The sequence below is a fragment of the Oreochromis aureus genome, linkage group 6 (assembly GCF_013358895.1).
Source record: "Oreochromis aureus strain Israel breed Guangdong linkage group 6, ZZ_aureus, whole genome shotgun sequence".
In the NCBI taxonomy this organism is placed as follows: Eukaryota; Metazoa; Chordata; class Actinopteri; order Cichliformes; family Cichlidae; genus Oreochromis; species Oreochromis aureus.
The window spans coordinates 3,519,241-3,538,022 of NC_052947.1; the positions used below are offsets into that span (position 1 = coordinate 3,519,241).

The 18,782-nt window shown below is 41.4% G+C and overlaps 1 long non-coding RNA gene across 1 annotated transcript; it reads left to right on the forward strand.

Annotated features, from left to right (window-relative positions):
- The first annotated feature begins 403 nt into the window (after nucleotides 1–403).
- LOC120440528 lies at nucleotides 404–13,873 on the forward strand. Its single transcript, XR_005613323.1, has 3 exons — nucleotides 404–951; nucleotides 12,472–12,648; nucleotides 13,494–13,873. It is a non-coding gene; the product is annotated as an uncharacterized LOC120440528 (long non-coding RNA).
- The last annotated feature ends 4,909 nt before the right edge of the window (nucleotides 13,874–18,782 follow it).

Here is an 18,782-nt window from a genome sequence, read left to right on the forward strand (position 1 = left end):
ATAAATATATGAACTGAGCAATGAACAGGAATGTGCACTTTAAGTTATTTCAGCTGACTATTCTGCATTGCATTTCCAAAAGACCAAACCGGCCAAAAGTCTGTCAGTTATTTGTGCACGATGAGGCCGTAAAATGATGCCGCCATAGCTGAAAACTCGCTCCACTGCAGATCTCCATGCAGGCACTGCCAAAACTCTGGTTGCCACATGAAACACTGAAGGAAGAACAAGAGGGCGCTCTGTCCATCAGCAGTATCTAGGTAGTGACTTAGCTGCAGCATTGGACTGGTCCCTGCATCCTTCTTCTGCCTCTTACAGTAAGCAGCAGTCCTCCATCTTCACAGTCCTCTGATGCTCATTACCAGGAGTCACAGGTTGCTCTGGCTTTGCAGGATCTGCAGCATCTTGCAGAATCAGATCTGAAAAAACAAATTAACAACAGCAAAAGAGCCTTTATTACAATTTTTTTTTTTTAAATTCAGAAAAAATATACACTATATTCAATCTTTACCTTTTTGTGTCACCTCTGTGTTCATGTCTCGACAGCCCAACACATGGTGCTCCACCCAGAACAGAGAAACTGAAGGATCCAAAGCAGCTGCTTTGAGGTGCACTGGATCTGAGGGGGCAGTGATCTTCTGCTCTAGCCATTCACACACTGATAGAGATTCCAAGAAATCTTTTGTTCACAGACGCTTGGAGACTCCTGACCAGACCATGCAGGAAACAGACTCTTCTCTACCAACCAACCCCAACCTGTCAGACCTCCACCTCTCCCCTCAACTGTCACTCAGCACCAGATCTCTGCAGGGCCACATTCTCAGCTCCCTACTGGACGCCTGTAGCTCTGTAACTGTACAACAACACACCCAACTAATGTCATCGTGTACTATGCCAGTGACACTGCTGTGGAGCCTGAGCACCAATAATTCTATTCTATTCTCTCTAACTGTAAGTTTAACACATGGAGTCACTTCCAGATCTCTTATTTACTTATTTTGGAAAGAGGCCCATCCTGGTCATGAAACATTTGTTAGTCACTTGCACAGTCACTTTGAGCCTCTGTAAATGGGGGACTATGTGTGTGTAAAACTGCTTGATATGAAGCTGAAAGTCTGCACTTCAACCACATCTTGACTGTTTGATTGAAATACATTATGATGGTATAAAAAGAAAAATGAGTTAAACCATTAAATTGGCTTTAGAGCCAACCTGCACTGACACTTTGCCACAAAAACTGGGCCAATGTACAGAATAACTTAGACGTGTTGTTTCTAATACTATGACAATGTGTTGCTGCTGTGTGTAAACAAACTCTCACATGTTTCTATTCTCCCCTCTGCGTTGTGTTTTATCTGGAGGAAGTGAATACATGTGTTTCTAATCGTGCTGGAGGTTGAAGCCAACCAGCCAGTCTCCTGCTCTGATCATTTCCTACAGTCTGGTACCATAAATAAGGAGAGACAGAGCTGAGGTGAGGGGAGCATTTTCCCCATGGCTTGTTTCACTTCATGTCTCATTTCTGGAAGCTGGGATGTTTCAGACAGACATCAACGAGCTGTGGCTGTTCCTGCTCAGCTTTTTGTCTTTCACGCCGCCCATATGCTGCTCACGCTGCTCTCCTAACATAAATTAAGGGACCATGTCCCTGCTGGATGTGCAGGGTGGGGTTGGGGGCTGGGGTGGGAGGTGTTTATGCCACATTTCATTTCCTTGGTTCTGAATTCAATTCTAACTGAAGTGATGGACACAGACGAAAACTGTATAGAATAGAATCTGATGCATAATGCCTTAAAGCTGTATTATGGATGGGACAGGGCAACTCCTTTGGTTGCAAAAACCAATTTTGGTTGTACAGAAATCTGTGGGAATATGTCCGTGTAGGTCCAAGTCATCCAGGTCATGGTAGTTTAAGGACCTTGGAAAGAAAGCGATTGAAAGAAAGTGGTAGAGATTCCCAGGTATTTAAACCCTACTGGGAGTTGTTGACCCACTGTTGACCATGTGCCTCATCACTTGAGCCAATGTGCCAAAAAATGTATGACAGCTTGCCTTACCCTGTCACATGATAGGGTGTACTGGGGGTGGCTGATAGTTTGTGTCATAAGCCATCCCTGTGCTCAATGATATCGTTTCGACATAGACGGCTTCTTTCAAAGCGTTAGTGTTCTCGGTCCAAACGTGAACATTTGAATCCTCAGAGGAGTGAAAGGAGTGACTTTCATCCATTCGATGCAGATGAGTCCTGTCCTGTCGAGGTGCCGTGTGTTTGTGGAGCAGCTGTTTGGTTTCTCCATAGAGGTCCGGGCGCTCCACAGCTTGCACTATGTCACGCAGTTTGTGTTTGGGAGTTTTGTCCTGAGCTTTAGTCTGAGAGTGTGGCTGGGTCTGTAGTGCACTGGGATGTCGTGCTTGGAGAAAATTCTCCCGAGTTTCTCTGATAAACCTGCTGCATAAGAGATGACAGTGTTGTTCTGTTTGTCCTTCTGTTGCAGTTGGTGTCTGACCTTCTCTGACCGTGCACCTTCACTGATTTGATGAAGGCCCAGATAACCACATGTTTTATTCAATTCAATTCAATAAAACTTTATTGACCCCGAAGGCTGGCACCGAAGGAAATTGTGTTAAGGCTGCTGACCTTTTGCCAGCGCCATCTTACCCTTCCTCAGTGTGCAGCACATTCCAGAAATAGCAAACTATTATCACTTGTATCTTCTCTGGTGATGTTTCGATCATCTGAGCTGATGTGAACCCTGAAGGCTTTTACCTGTTGTGTTTGGATTTTGACCAGGTGTCATCCAGATATCTGTACCAGTGTTCAGGTGCTGCCTCTTGATTGTTGGCACCCTAATTAACACTTTCCTGAGACTTCAGTTAGTAGTTTCAAGTCCCAATTATTACTAAAGGATTTTCATTTTATAAACAATGGTCCTGTTAAATTTAGAAGACTAAAGTATCCTTCACAACAGCAAATCAATTATGTACAAATATATAGAAAAACTGTAAACCTTCTTGCAACGAGGAAAAATCAGTGGAAAAATCGCACCGGTGCGACCAAATATTTTCGGGTAACAAAAATAAAAAAAAAATCTCTGCAACTCTCCGTGTGGTCAACAACAGACACACATTATGCCCCTATCGTGGACTAAACCAATCAGAGATAGTCAGGGCGGGACTCTCTGATTGGCCGTGGTCCAGTTGAAAGTGCAGGTGGAAGAGAGAGGTGAGTAGCTTGAATAAAGCGATATCAATTCATTAACGGATTCCACACAAAGACGTAAACACAGAGCGGACCCGACGCATCAGAATCAGCTTTGTCTTTCTCGGCTTTCTCACCGGATGGCCCGAACACGGACACGCTGTCGGAGCTCAGCGATTCTGATGCGTCGGGTCCGCGCTGTGTTTCCGTCTTTTTGCGCTGATTCTGAGCTGCAGGTTTTGTCTCTCCAACCAAAATTCGCCGAGCCAGCAGCAAAAGAAGCAGCAAACTACGCTTCACATTTGATCAATGTCGTCATGAATTCACTCTGACTTTTGCTGTTTTGCTTCCACCACGATAAAAATCCCACTTCCTACACAGCTCCCTCTCTCTCTCTCTCCCTCTCTCTCTCTCTCGCTCTCTCTCTCTCTGTACTTCAAGAACAGTTTCCCGTCTCAAATCTCTGTTTTCTGCATTATTCATTCGCTTATTACCCACCAGTCTACCGTTGTTTACAGCGCTGTCGGCCGCTGTCTTTTTCTTTTCTTTTTCTTTTTTTCACTTAAATGACCTCGGACAAGAAAGCCTAATTTCTGCTGTTCAATACTGAAGAAATTTAAACTTCTTAAAATTATGCAAAATTGCAGAATATTGCAGAATATTTTTAAGGTTATCTGCTATAAAAAGCCAGACCAGGAAAATCTCCTTCATGTTTTTCTGTGTTTTATTCTCAGTTACTTTGACACAAAGGCATCTGCTGTGATGTTCACAATTCTGATGAAGTCTCACATGTGTCAGTGCTGATAAATGATCAGAATTATAATATTTCTGACTGTCTGAGGCTAAACTGAATCGAATCAGGACTTTGAGAACCGGAATCGAATGGATTATAGAAATCAGTGATGATACCCAGCCCTAGTGAGCAGCCTAGGCCTGACAGAAGGGGATGTAGCTGTGGGTAATAAGAAAAGATGAAAAGAACTATTGATAACTTTTGTGTTAAGTTAAGGACTGATCCGTCTGAAATTCATAGCCAGCTCTGACACGGTGCCATCAATCTTTGAATGCTGAAAAAACAGCAGTGTATCCAGAAAACACATTATATGCTGCAATAAATGCACTGCCCAAGTGTCCCCTCTCCCCACTGCCTTTCAGCAGCAGGCAGCAGCAAACAGGTCGTCAGAGGAGCCAAGATGATGATTAAGTTTAACATTTTCTACAATATTGACAAAGCAATTTAAGCACAAGTTTGTTAGTTAATAATTTAGAAATGAATATTGTCTGTATGGACTTCCCCCCCCAAAGAAGGTGCACATGTAAAACTGCGGTGTTAAGCGATGCGGTTGAAAAATTTGAGTGCGCCTAACTTTTGTGCCGGTATGCCTAAATTTTTAAAGTTAGGCGCACCGGTGCGCCCATGTCAAAAAGTTAGTCTAGAGCCCTGAAATGTATAACAGCAGACATATTGCAAACACACAGCAGTCAGTCTGAGGCATTCTGCACCAATGAACCAGACTTTGTCTCTGATGCATGTCCTTGGGGACACGACTCAGCTGGTTGCCAACTCACTGTGTTCTGGTTATATTCCTATAAAAAACAATCTGAGTGTCATTTACAATTTCAATTGGCAGCAGCTATGTCACTATAGCGACCTAGTAATCTATTCCAAATCTGTGAGGTTGTGGCTAGACATCGAAATCATTTCATGTGCCTGTAATTACCAGTGTTGGGTAAGTTACTTTAAATTAGTAATAATAATAATAATAACTTTATTTATAAAGCACCTTCAAGCAAAGTGCTGTACAACTGATGGCAATACAGATAAACTTAGTTACATTACTAGTTACTTCTCTAAAAAAGTAACTCAGTTACTTCAAGTTACTCGTTACTTTCAAAGTAACTAGTTACTAGGGAAAGTAACTTTGGTTTTACTCAGAATTCTCTTGTTAATGTGTTGCTTCCGTAACTGGATACCCAGCCAGACTGCCAGTCTTCTAGCTTGCTTACTTGCCACAAGTGCACTGTGCCACCTACCAACAGAAAGGAAAAATAATGTGCACATTTCCACGAGAGAAATCCCACGCCTGGACCGTCGCTGACCGCCGCCATGATTCTAGCCTGCTTTTACATCCAACACAAAACTGCAGTCGTGGTGCTTTTGATTGTACTCAGAACTTGGAAATTCTGCCTTCTGAATAGGAAGATGTAGGTAACACCAGACTGCAGATGAGCTGCATACAGAGCTGGACTGGGACAAAACAATCGTCCCGGCATTTTGACTAGAGACCGCCCGCCATTATAGGAAAAATCATAAAGCCTTTGAATGAAAATAAACACTGTTGTGACAGTGATGTACACTGTTCTGATGGTATATATGTATCAATCTATCAATTGTTTGTTGTAAGACTCAGATAATTATTTTTTTTAAAAGCGAGACATTTTAAATGAGAATAATAAAGAAAAGTATTTCCTTGTGCCCCCTTTCCCTGTTAATGCCCTACCTGGCCCCTGGCAACACTTTGCTAGATCCGCCCCTGCACAGTTACCAGCTGTCAGCTACATAGAAAAGGATCCTGGTGTTATTTGTCTCTCAGAAACAGCTCATAACTTCCCTTCAACTCATTCATGTCACCTAAAAGGTAAACCTGTTTCTCCATCACCTGTTCAGCTCTGATGATTCAGTAAGGACATCTCCTGGTTTCATCTGCATGTTTCCTCTCACCAGATAACCAAACCGATATCATGACCAGCAGCTTTACAGCTGTGGCTCCAGCAAACATCAGCTGATACTAGAAATTAATATTAAATAAATTCTAACAACAGCTGATCAAGCTTAAACGTGCTGCTGTTGTTTAACGCGACATCCGCTGGTTTCCTCTTTCTGGCGCAAAGTGGGCGATAAATAAACAAGAGAGAAAAGCCGATCAGCTGATCATTGATCAGTTTCGTGATTGAAGTAGAAACAGGAGAGAGAGAATGAGAGAAGAAGAGGCAGCTGTGCAGCTTCAGCTTTGTGTCTTTTTCATTGTAGCTGAAGTCCGGGACAAACTGTGTTCCTTTTCACCTCAGTACGAAACGCGTAATATTTTCTCTGAATACGAGACGATTCTGTTTTTTACGGGACGGTTGGCAACTCTAATAATTAACCGTATGAACAAAAAGTTCAACATCAGTAACATAGCACCCACCCAGCTGTATAGAAACTCCGTCATGCTAGCTAGCACGTAGTACGAAAATGTCAGCATACCGAAAATAAACTCCACCTAAACTTGGTTTATATCTGACTCCGATAGACTGCAGGTCATAACTTCTTACCTGAAGTTCAGTTCACCTGACACGCGGACCGGCGGCCGCTTCGGGTCTCTCCTCTTGCCTCCCTTTTCCTTCATCCACCTGCTGGCTTCCACCACTTGCTAATGTTATTGAATCTGTGGAAGCTCCGCGATATCCACCACACGAAGTAACGAGTAACGAGCCTATCTAAATCCCAGTAACGAGTAGTAACGTTCCTGGTTTTGGCATAATAACTAGTTACCGTGCTCGTTACCACAATAATAACGTAGTTACTGTAACGCGTTACTTAATAACGCGTTAGTCCCAACACTGGTAATTACCACCTGGCAGACTGACTGTCTCAATCCCATTTTATCTGTTTTACAAGTCAGAGTCACTCTGTGAGTGTTCACAGCCCTTGTTACAGTCTTTCAAGCAACCATTTCAAAAGCGAATAGATCTCAAGTTGATTGCACACAGTTGCAGTTGTTTTGGTTGAGCTGTGGTCTTCGATCCTGGTTTTCTCCAGTGTGACTGTAGAATAGACAAATGGGAGCTGTCACAGTGGCCACATCACAGTTTCATATTCTATCCCAAAAGATCAACAGTAACACCCAAGTTTGAAAAAGAAAACATTAAAAAAAGAGAAAAAAAGAGAAAATGTAAGTTAAGGAGAAGTTCTATTCATATGGCCCAATATTACAAGTCAGGAGGAGAGGAGGTTTAATTTGTGATGCCAGGCATGCTCGGGTTCTTCTGCTGTTATGTAACCAGCTGCCTGAAATTTCCACTGAAATTCCATCGTCGTCACAGACCAAAGGCTCGTCCCAGCTTTCTGCTGCTGCTGCAGGCAGTATGACTTCTTTCTCCTCCCACTCTCCATCCATGTGTGACAATTTGACAGCCACAACTATTAACTCTGTGTTTGTGTGTCTGAGCATGTGCGTGAGTGTGTGTGTCGGGTTGGGGGGGCTGGTATATCCTCCAGTTTTCAGCTCCAAGTGTTATGTTTCTAAACTTTGGTTGCTTTTTTTGTCTGGTGTTGTGTAAGAGCTGCAGCCCACACATCTGAGCTGAGAGCCAAGAAAACCACCAGTAATCAACCCCAGGACGAGTGCATTTGGGTCAGGGTTACTGCTCAGCACTCATGACCAACACTGGTATTTGTGTTGACTCATACAGTCAGGGTTAATAAGGGTACAGTGTTTGGTGACACTTGTTAGAATGCAGTGTCATTGATGAATGCATATGAAACTAATAAAGGGCACTGTCATGAAAAAATTAGTTTGAGTTGAACTCGCTGATCTTTTTGTTTTCACAGATGCACGGATAGATCTACAGGCCAATCATTTATTTATTTATTTATTTCATAAAACAGCACAGACTTTGAACAAGACAAATAAGGACGAGGAGACAGAATACTGGAAACAATGAGTGGAATAGGTTGCTGATGATGAAAAATAAATGATGAAAAAAAAAAAGAAAGAAGAAAAAAACCAAAAAACAAAAGTGACCTCACGGCCATGATGAGTCCATCATATCAAATGATGGACTCATAAGGATGTGTGCAACATAAATAATGAACAACAAGTGCTATGTGAGGGTTTAACTAACAACATAAAGGCTAACAGTCACAGTAATCACAATAATAAACTAAAAACAAACATGATGGTAGCATGTCTGGTACCTACAGAGCACTTCAACTTTGACAAGATCCCAAATACCACCAGCAGAAATGCAGCGTTTTGTGTTTCAGATGGCAGTAGACTCACTGATGTACCTCTCTCCCGACCAGGGTTTTAATAGTTTTGCAATTTTCATTAGTTTTTATTTTTATTTCGTTTTGACTTCAGATTTTCAATTTTATATTAGTTTTAATGAGTTTTTACCAATTGTTTGCTAGTTTAGTTTAGTTTTTATTTTTTTGAAAATCCTTAGTTTCAGTTTAGTTTTGATTAGTTTCAGTTATAGTTTTAGTTGTGTTTGCAATAATTAAGTGTAACAAAATCCCAGTTTCATCATATCAGTCATTCTCTTCTGCTTATCCTTGGGTATGTTGCTATTCCAGCTACCATACCCTGCACCCTGGACAGGTCGCCTGTCTGTCGCAGGGCTAACACGCAGAGACAGACAACTCACATTCCCACCTATGGGTTCTTTAAATAAATAAATAAAGGCAGATGAACAACCATTGATACCAGGCAACTATAAAATGTATATCTTGGCCCCAATGAGACTATTAACTCTTGCAGCACCGGGTGTTAAGACAATTGACTCACACAGTTATGTAGATATCCCAGTCCTGTTGTCTCAGGATGCATCACGCTGCCTTGCCTGGGGTTAGCTTCTGTTTCTGGGGATGAGGGTTGAGTGTGCTCCCTTACCTTCTCCAGGTAAGCTAGGTTAGCCTTCTTGTGTGAGCTTTTCAAGTGCACTTTAAGGTTTGTGGGATTTTTTCCTTTTAGAAATGTCCTCATAATTTGTCTCGTTCCACTACAAGACACTTGCTTTATCCAAAACACAGTCATATTCAAAGTAATCCCAAATTGGACTCTGGCGCTTTCTCCAGACTTTTCCTGACATGATTCTGCGCGTGGACGGAGCAGCAACACAGACGACTCGACTAACGTACTGCCACCTGCTGGCATAATGAGACACAGCAAGAAAAAAACCTGGAAACTAAACTTCATTTTCACCCTTGACTATTGTATGACACGCACACATCAACGAAAACTAAACACATTTTTGCTATAAATTCAGTTAATTTTAGTTAGTTTTGTGAACACTCATTACAGTTTTAGTTAGTTTTCCTTTTTTTGTTTTTATTTTTATTTCCGTTAACGAAAATGTTTTTTCGCTTCTAGTTTTCGTTATTTCGTTAGTTTTCGTTAACGATAATAACCTTGCTCCCGACCTCCTCATGTATACAGATGATGACGTGAGCCAAAGATTTCCAGTTTACATTCATCACCCCATTAGACCTGTTGTCACAGCTATTCAATCCAGTTCTACAGTATGTTAGCATACCTCATGTTTTCTTCCTGCTTTCCTTCATTGAGAATCACTTCTTAGCATAACAGTGTCAAAAAGTCTCATTAATACGTTCATAATTCGACTTTGGTGAACAGTAGATGGATTACTCAGAGGGTCATCTCTCAGGTCATCTCAGAAAAATTTTGAAATGCTAATAAAATGTAACTCAGTCAGAGATGATTGGTTTTTTTTGCATTTTAGCTAACATATTCTACTTTTGTTCTCCACACAGCCTGCAGGGAACCAAAGCTATTCAAATGAACTGTTGGGAAGGTTACTTATAAAATGTATTCCACTACAGATTACATGGCCCGAAATGTAAATGGACTGATTCTTATATAGCGCTTTTCTACTCTCACGGAGTACTCAAAGCGCTCTGTACAACATGCCACATTCACCCAATCACACCCATTCTCACAAGCACTTTATCTGTACTCAGTGCTTTCTAAATACATTCACACACATTCATACTCCAATGGATGCATCGGAGAGCAAGTTGGGGTTAGTATCTTGCCCAAGGATACTTGACATGCAGACTGGAGGAGCCAGATATCGAACCACCAACCTTCCGATCAGTAGGTGACCAGCTCTACCTCCTGAGCTACAGCCACCACAAATGTAGTTTGTAATGTATTCTGTTAAATTACTCAATGACAGTAACGTATTCTGAATACTTTGGATTACTTCATATATTATCATGCTTTTTACACCTACATGAATGTACTATTGCTGTGTGATTCATTACTATTACTGAAAGTTACTCAACACCGAGCTAACATTGTTGGCTGGCGTTAGCTGAGGTTAGCTCATAGACTGTTAGACTTGATGGATAGCATTAACAACCTGCTAGCTGCAAAATAATCATGTGCACTTCTGAAAGCAATACCAACTAGATTTTTAAATCTTAATATAAAATGAGTAACAGTAGGGTGGACATTAGGTAAGGCTGCACTTTTTGCAGCGATCTCGTATAGAAAACTATTTCTGTATCAGTCGTATGGTCTCTTTCTGTCTGCTTTCAGAACCAAACATGATTATTTTGCAGCTAGCAGGTTGTAATGCAACCTTCAGTGACAGTAAGAGGAAACAGGAAAAGATGGCCGTGTAATCCATTTATTTCAACTAAGTAACTGTATTCTAATTACCACTTCTTTAAATGGTAACTGTAACAGAATACAGTTACTCATATTTTGTATTTCAAATACGTAACGCTGGTACATGTATCCCCAACACTGGTCAAATGCAGCCAATAAAACTCATATTACAACATTTACAACAGAGCTTTGAAATGGCATATGTCCTAAGGCAGTGTTGGAAAATAATGGCTGCCACACAAAATACTGACACTCTGGGCACAGTCTGCACATTTTCACCTAGGGGTGTACTCACTTTTGTTGCCAGCGGTTTAGACATTAATGGCTGTGTGTTGAGTTATTTTGAGGTGACAGCAAATTGACACTGTTATACAAGCTGCACACTGACTGACTACTTTACATTGTATCAAAGTGTCATATCTTCAATGCTGTCCCATGAAAAGATGTATAAAATTATTTACAAAAATGTGAGGGGTGTACTCACTTCTGTGATATATATATATATACATATATATATATATATACTGTCAATTGTCCAAGTATGCTAAGAAAGGAGTGGGAAGGCTGTATTTTTTGGATGAAGCTCCTCATTTTTTTTTCTCATGCTAAAAAAAGAGCCTGCAGTGCTCTAATAACAGCCTAGGCATAGTAGCAGAGTTTCCTCCTTTCATTGTTAGCTGTGAAAATCTGGTTCCAAGCCATGATTCATGGAGAAGTGTTTTCCTCCTCCTTTTCTTTCCCAGTCATGGTCCGGGATAGGATTGGTTTTGTGGGAAGGAGGAAAAAAAAGTCTCTGGTGTCAATCAAAGCCTCATGGAAAGTTATCCAGTGAGCCAGGGCAGGATATGTTTAGATGGTGCTGGTGGTTTGGGGGTGGTGAGTGAGAGGAAGAGGGTTAAGTGTATATTTGTGAGGGGGGATGTTTGAGTCCAGGCGCCTTGCCAGGAGAGACAGAGAGGAAGGAGCAGGGATGAGGTGGTAATACTGAAAGATGGAAAATATGTGACCAGGCCTCAGATTTCAGGATGGTTTAAACTTATTTTCCTTTTTGTTTCCAAGGAACTTTTGCAGTGCTTGTTTAACTGTGTGGGTTTTTCTTCATATCAGATGGCTGAAACTGTTAAGGTTTTGTTTTTAAGGGTTGGCAATTCAAACTCAGTTTATTCACAAGCTATAAAATTATGACAAAAATTGCATCATTCTTAGTTTCCCTTTAATTATTTTACAATATATTAGTGATTTTGTGTATTTTTATTTTTAATGATTCATTTTTATTGCTTTTAGTGTTATTTGACGTCTTTAAATTGTGCAGAGCATTACTCTAAAGGTGTTTTACATGTCAAAGCATCAACATGTAAAACAGGCGACACATTTACATTTTGACTGACTGTAAGAGGGAAAGGGCAAAAAGATTCATTGTTTGGCAGTAATGAAGTTGATCTAAAATTATTAAGACTTTATTGTTCTTAGCTGTAACTTACATCCTGAGTTCATACTCCTCCTTTAAACCTGAAGCATTATGATGGAGGCAACGAGCTCAGCACGTGCTGAGGGTTAAAGCTGACTTGACTCCTCCTCAAAGCTGCTAGTCGCCATTCGTGTTGGGCCTTATGAACTTATATTTACAACATCACTGAATTTTAAAAGTATTTTGTTTCCTTTAGCTGGATTATCAATGCTAACATGCAGAGAGAAGATTTTTGTTATTTTGATTAAAAAAAGAAAAGAAGAAGAAACAACAAGCTGAAGACAGCGGCTGGGGAAGTGCTGTAGGAAAGGCTTCTTCAGTTCAGCTCACAAACCCAGTGATGCTCAGATTTGTTTTTGTCAAAGAACCTAGCCAAGCACAGTGAGAGCTTTTTCCTCCTGCAGAGAAAACCCAAAGTGAGGAAGCGTCTGTGAGGAGGAAAGCCAAGCTTCCACTGTGGTCGACCTACTTTCACAGGAGCCAACATCCACAGAGGGGAAAATGGCAGAAAATATGGAAACCCAGCCTCAAACACTCCATGCAAAGCCAGGGTTCACAGGCACATAAAGAAAGGATGACTGGTGAGTCTGAAGACTTTCGGGGGGTTTGTTTGTACATATTTTACACTCCATGAGATGCTTTTGATTCCAGTTTAGTTTTTAACTCACCACATGGACTAAAAACACCGAGCCAAAGTCAGAGGAAAATATTGTATCCTCTTTTCCAGATGGAACTGAATATAGGCTGTCCTCAGTTTTTCACTGTAACTGGGGAAGACATTGGAAAATGTTTCAGTGTGGTTTTTAAATCATAGCGAATTTTCACTGGCTCAACGAAACAGTGGAATAAGGACATCTGCAGAGAGGCAGGTCGGACAAAGGTGATCCGGTTTAAGCTTTAGGATGCTTTAAAAGAAGAGCATTTCCAATCGCACAACAAATCCAAATCTAACTTTGTGATGGAAGCGATTCAGAATTTTTTTATTTTTATTTAAAACTTCTGTAAATGATAGATCTTTAGAAATACGCTCTGAACAAGAACATCCATGACCTGCAGTAGACAACAGGTGAAAACCTGGAAGCTTGAAGGTTTGAGGCCTTTAGTCATCGACCGGTTATGTTGGGACAGCTTTGTTCACATTCAGCTGGTGAGCAAAAGAAGAACAGGAGAAAGCTTTGGTCTTCATATCTGTTATCCATCATCCACATACCATTACACTTCTGCAGTTTAAGCTCACATGTTCTGGACGCTGAGTGCATCCACACTGAAACCCAGCTGACCACATGGTTCAAACAGAGGCTACAGCCCTCTGCAACCAGTGTCCAGAGCTGAACCGCTGAAATGTAGAGCAGTGTTTATTCATTAGAATCTTTGGGAATATTTATATTCAGCTTTGTTTGTTTTTGTTGTTTTCTTTTATCCAAAGTTTGCTGATCTATCTTCAACAGTTTATCTGTGTGTGGGTCGAAGCAGAGGTGTTCCTTCCACACAGCTGCCTCATTCAGGTGATACTAAAAATGTAATAGCACATTCAACATGTTCTCATTAATGAACACCAATACAAGCCAAGTACCGCTGACAGAACAGAAAGTCATTAGAAAATCAACCATCTGATATCAGGAGCTAGCTTCTCCAGGTAAAGGTAGGGTCACCTGATGTTTAGGTTGTATACATCGAGCACATCATGTTTTTTTATTACTTTTTTTTGTTATTGCATTTGTTTTTAGGAGGGGGCAGGAGCACTGGAGTAGGATGCTGAGACCTGATAGGAGAGCTGTGTGTTGTGTGAAGAAATAGAAGCTACCTGCACAGGTGCGCAAACACAGAGTATCAAAAACCAGTGTAAAAAAACCCGATCGTTATATTGCAACACTGTGACGGTCAGGTCCTTTTGTGCTACATACAGTGTTGGGAAGGTTACTTTTAAAATGTATTCCATTACAGAATACTGAATACATGCCCCAAAATGTATTCTGTAACGTATTCCGTTACGTTACTCAATGAGAGTAACATATTCTGAATACTTTGGATTACTTAATATATTATCATGCTGTTTACAACTACATGAATGTACTATTGCTGTGATTTATTACTGTTACTGAAGGTCCATGTTCAAACGTAGTAAAGGGACCTCTGGCTAATACGGTGGGTTCCGTGTCGGGCTGGTAGCCGAAAACTAGCTTTACTTTGTTGTCTGGGTCAACTTTGCTTATGGGAGAGAGAGAGGCGTTGAAAGGCTGCTCCAACGGAACTTATTTTTTCCGGAGGAAAACACGAACACAGTGTACAGTTGAGTCTTAATAGCTTACTTACAAATGGGCTCGTCAGGCACTCTTCTTGGCTGCTGTGGTTATTATTATATTTACATGCTTCCAGCTCCCGTTTTTGCTCCGTGACAGCTCGGACTTTTCCTTTCTCTCCCTCCCTCGCTCACAGACACATAACGTGTATGGTAGTCCATTCTCCCTGCGGCACGGACTACACTGCCCATCAGGCTACATGCTTTAGGGCCATGCCTGTAGCATTCTGCCTTTTAGCTTAGCACAACAACAACAACAAAAAGCGCTCTCACCCAGGAAACACGCAGAGAGAGAGCGCGCGTCACCCTGTAACCATGGCAACCGTAACGCTGCCGCCTGGAACAACAGAACGTAGCTGTCAAACAAACCCAAACAGTCCTGACCCGCGACAATATGAAACAGGAAAGTACCGCCGTGTAATCCATTTATTTCAACAAAGTAACTGTATTCTAAATACCACCTTTTTAAACGGTAACTGTAACGGAATACAGTTACTCATATTTTGTATTCTGAATACGTAACGGCGGTACATGTATTCCGTTACTCCCCAACACTGGCTACATAAACATGTACCTACATTTGAAAATGCTCATTAGAATGACTGAATTATACTTTTACTTACAGATGATACTTTTTTACTTTTACTTAGGTGAAGAAGTTAAATATTTTGAGTATTTTTATCTTCTACCACAAGATTTTAGAATGTGTGTGTAGAAATATCTGTACTGTTGCTTCCTCTGGTTTTCAGGCTCATTGCTTCATCACTCTTGTACTAGAAATACATTTCAGTGCTTCTCACATATGGTGACCATCACCTGAGGGCAGAGGGTGTTGCTGGGTAAACTGGTGGCCCTACTTAACCAAAGTCACAGTGAAAGCCTATAAATAACATTACCCATAGATTCCTAACACAAGTATGTGTTTATGTATGTGAACTGTTTATTCTCAACACATGAAGTTATATTTAAAATAAACTCCTGAACCAAGCCTAGTGGAAACTAACACCTCGTGTGCTCTTAACACACACTCATGCTGCTTCCTTCCTTGTGGGAAATCTTTGGCTCAAACTACCCTAACCCTTAATTTGTCAGATTAAAAAAGACGAAAAGTTCCAGTTTTAAAAAATACCTTTACCTTTCACTTAAAGATGATTTGACCTTTTTTCAAAAACTACCTTCATATTTGAACAGAATCTAAATATGAGAAGTATGACAAATATATTTTGGCATTACAATAGTAAAGGATTCTAACCTATTTATAAAACTATGTACACTTAATGTTGGCTTATTGTAATAATTATTATTGCTGAAGAAACTACCCCATGGAAGGATGGCAGCACAAAGGACTGGAAGTAACACGAGATGGTCAAAACCCCAGCTCCTGGTTGATGGAAGAGATTACCAGGGCAGGTCGACCTGATCACCTCCTACATTCACTACAAGCCTACGAGTCCATGCCCCATACATGCGCCATGGATACTGGAGTTCTTGGCTCTGTACAGGGCTAATGGTGTCCTAACAAAATTCATCAAGAACTCACTGGCACTGTGGAACACATCACTGTTCAACGTCACATCACTGGAGGTCAGCTCAAAGGAAGTTGCACAAGTTGATTCAAATGTGGAAAATGGGTGATGCACCTTAAGCCAACTCATTACAAAAGTTTGGATACAGATATAGATTCAGGAAGAGAGTGAGACACTGAGTGATAGTCACCGATCCACCAAGATCTAGAGCGAGGACATTGGGATTTCATTCAAACTACAAAATACTGTGGCTGAATGGTTGCGAAAAGAGGAAAGGGTCGTGTGGCGTAAATAAGGCACGGCGGGACCACAGATCCATGTTTTGAGCCATTTATTTACACTGGCTGCAGCTCCCAAGCTGCCAGCAGCACATCACACCACAACAACCCACCAACCCATGAGTCCCCGTGTTTTAACAGGCACGCCCGCTCGCGGATGCCGTGCAGGTGCGTCCGCACGGCATTGCAGACCACGCCCACCACAGGTGGATCTACCAGAAGGCCTGTGGATATACAGGACAGCTGGGGAATCCACGGGATGTGTGAATGCATCAGAGAGAGAGCCTCAAACACCCGGGAAAAGAACAGATCAAAGAAATGTAAATTAAAAGCCTAGAATCACCATGACATCATGTTTGCCATTTGTTGAAATCTTCTCACTTTCCATAAATGAGTCCTACTTGCTAAAAGTGACATAATGAAGAAGGGAGGAAGTGTAGGAAGGGAGAACCCTCAGATGTAAAAATGACTGTGAGCTTAGAAAGCAAGAAATAAAAATATAAATTAAGGAAAGTGAAGAAAATGTGATCTGATTTCTACCAGCTGCTGAATACTTTTTTTCATTATTGTCTTCTTCAAATGTCCTCAAGTAAACAGAGTGTGTTGACTTGTTTTTACAGTCTGACCTACTTTAATATCACAGAGGAGAAGCTGAGTTGTTTTCCTCTCTTTAAAATCAGCTTATGTCAAAGACTCGGCTCAACCTCGTCCTCGTTGGTGAATAAACATAAATGGTCAATGACGCCACATGTTAAGAGCTGCTGTTGTGTCAAACAGGGTCAAACACTGACCTTTGGGCTCGTGTGACACTGCAGCTGCTGTGTTTCTGCAGAGCATCAGCAAACATTCCTAAAAGGCCAGTGTTTATTTTGGTCTTTAACAGCTTCTAATGTGAAGTTCATGAACAGGACCTATAGTCACCTCTCGGATGCTCCTTCTGAGTTCTTTCTTAGAGTTTTTGTATCATGATCGTACACTTCAAATGTAAAGTTATCATCTCTTTACAAACTCATTCAAGTGCTGATTTATTTACTCATCTAACAACTTTTTTTAAAGTAACTCGTTCATTTGGATTTTTAATAAGGTTTAAAATTGGCGTGACCACTTTTGGTGCCTTGTGGTATGGCCCACACAAGAAGTTTGTACTTTTTGATAACTGAAATTCTCACATTTTATTAGTCTGTTAGTGCACCACCATGTATCTGTGTTACAGCTTAGCACAGTCAACCAGTCTTATTGCCTACTGGTCAATATCAGCTCCAAATTGAACAACGTCACAGTGACAGGACATTAATGTTAAAACTTTAAAATGCAATCAGAATCTGATTTGCACTCTTCCAGTACAGACCAGGATAGACATCAGTCCCACTCACTTGTGTGAGTCACAGGATTCAAAAGTCTTGTGTAAATTCCTAAAATGTGAATGGAGGTTTGGCAGAGTTTAGCCTCATTGTGACATTCAGACATGTCTGGACATGTTTTTCCACCAGCACTGCAAGCATTTTCCTTTTTTATCTCCGTCTCCAACTAATATGCATGCTAGTGTGTGCAGCTGGCACAAAAACAGCCAGCTGGAAGCTGTGAAACTCAATCACCACATGTTTTCCTGTAGCTTGGAGCACATGCCCTGGTGTGCGCCCTGTGGATCAGGTGTCGTGGAAATCAGAGGAGCCTGGGGCCATGCTCATGTAAGCTAGTCATGAGCTGGTTATATTTAGATGAGGTGATCAGCACGCCTTACCCCCCTACAGCTACACACACTCTTTGCCCCCCATTCAAGTTACAAGCCTGCTCACTTTAGCACAAACGATGTGAATGGTGAGGATTTATCAGAAGGAATTCAAAGATTCAGGCACCTCTCAAGGACATCTCCCTGCTCTACACAACACTACAACGACCTGCCCAGAAAAAGCCAGGAAGTGCTGAGGCAGGAAACACAGTCAGGAGCACAGGGGCGATGTCAGCGTGTTGACTAAGCAGAGATGGTTCACATCCTATTCCTTCTTTACTCAGCTGAAAGATGCAAACAAACATACTCACAGCTAACCTGGGACCTTTTAAGAGCTGTAGTGTTTAAAACAGATGCGTTAAAGCCAGCCACTTGTCACCTTTATTTGATCAATTAATTGATTATTTTTATGGAGCTGTGATGTACATGTATCTACACAATGTTGCCACAGAATTCACTCACCCATCCACATCACTGAGTTCGAGTGTTTCGTTCATGGCCATGCCCACAGGTGTATAAAAACAAGCACTTGGGCATGCAGACTGCTTCTTTCAACATTTGTGAAAAAATGGGTCGCTCTCAGGAACTCAGCAAATTCCAGCATGTCCTCACTGAGAAATATGTCACAGTCAGCTGTTAGTAGCAACATAGCAAAGTGGAAGTGATTGGGGATGACGGCAACTCAGCAACAAAGTGGTAGGCCATGTAACATCCCAAAGCAGGGTCAGTAGATACTGAGACTTTCTGCAGAGTCAGTCACCACAGCCCTTCACACTTCTTGTGGCCTTCAGCTCGAGAACAGTGTGTAGAGAGCTTCATCCAAACCTTCCATCATCAAGCACAATGCAAAGTGTTGGATACAGCTGTGTAAGGCACGCCACCA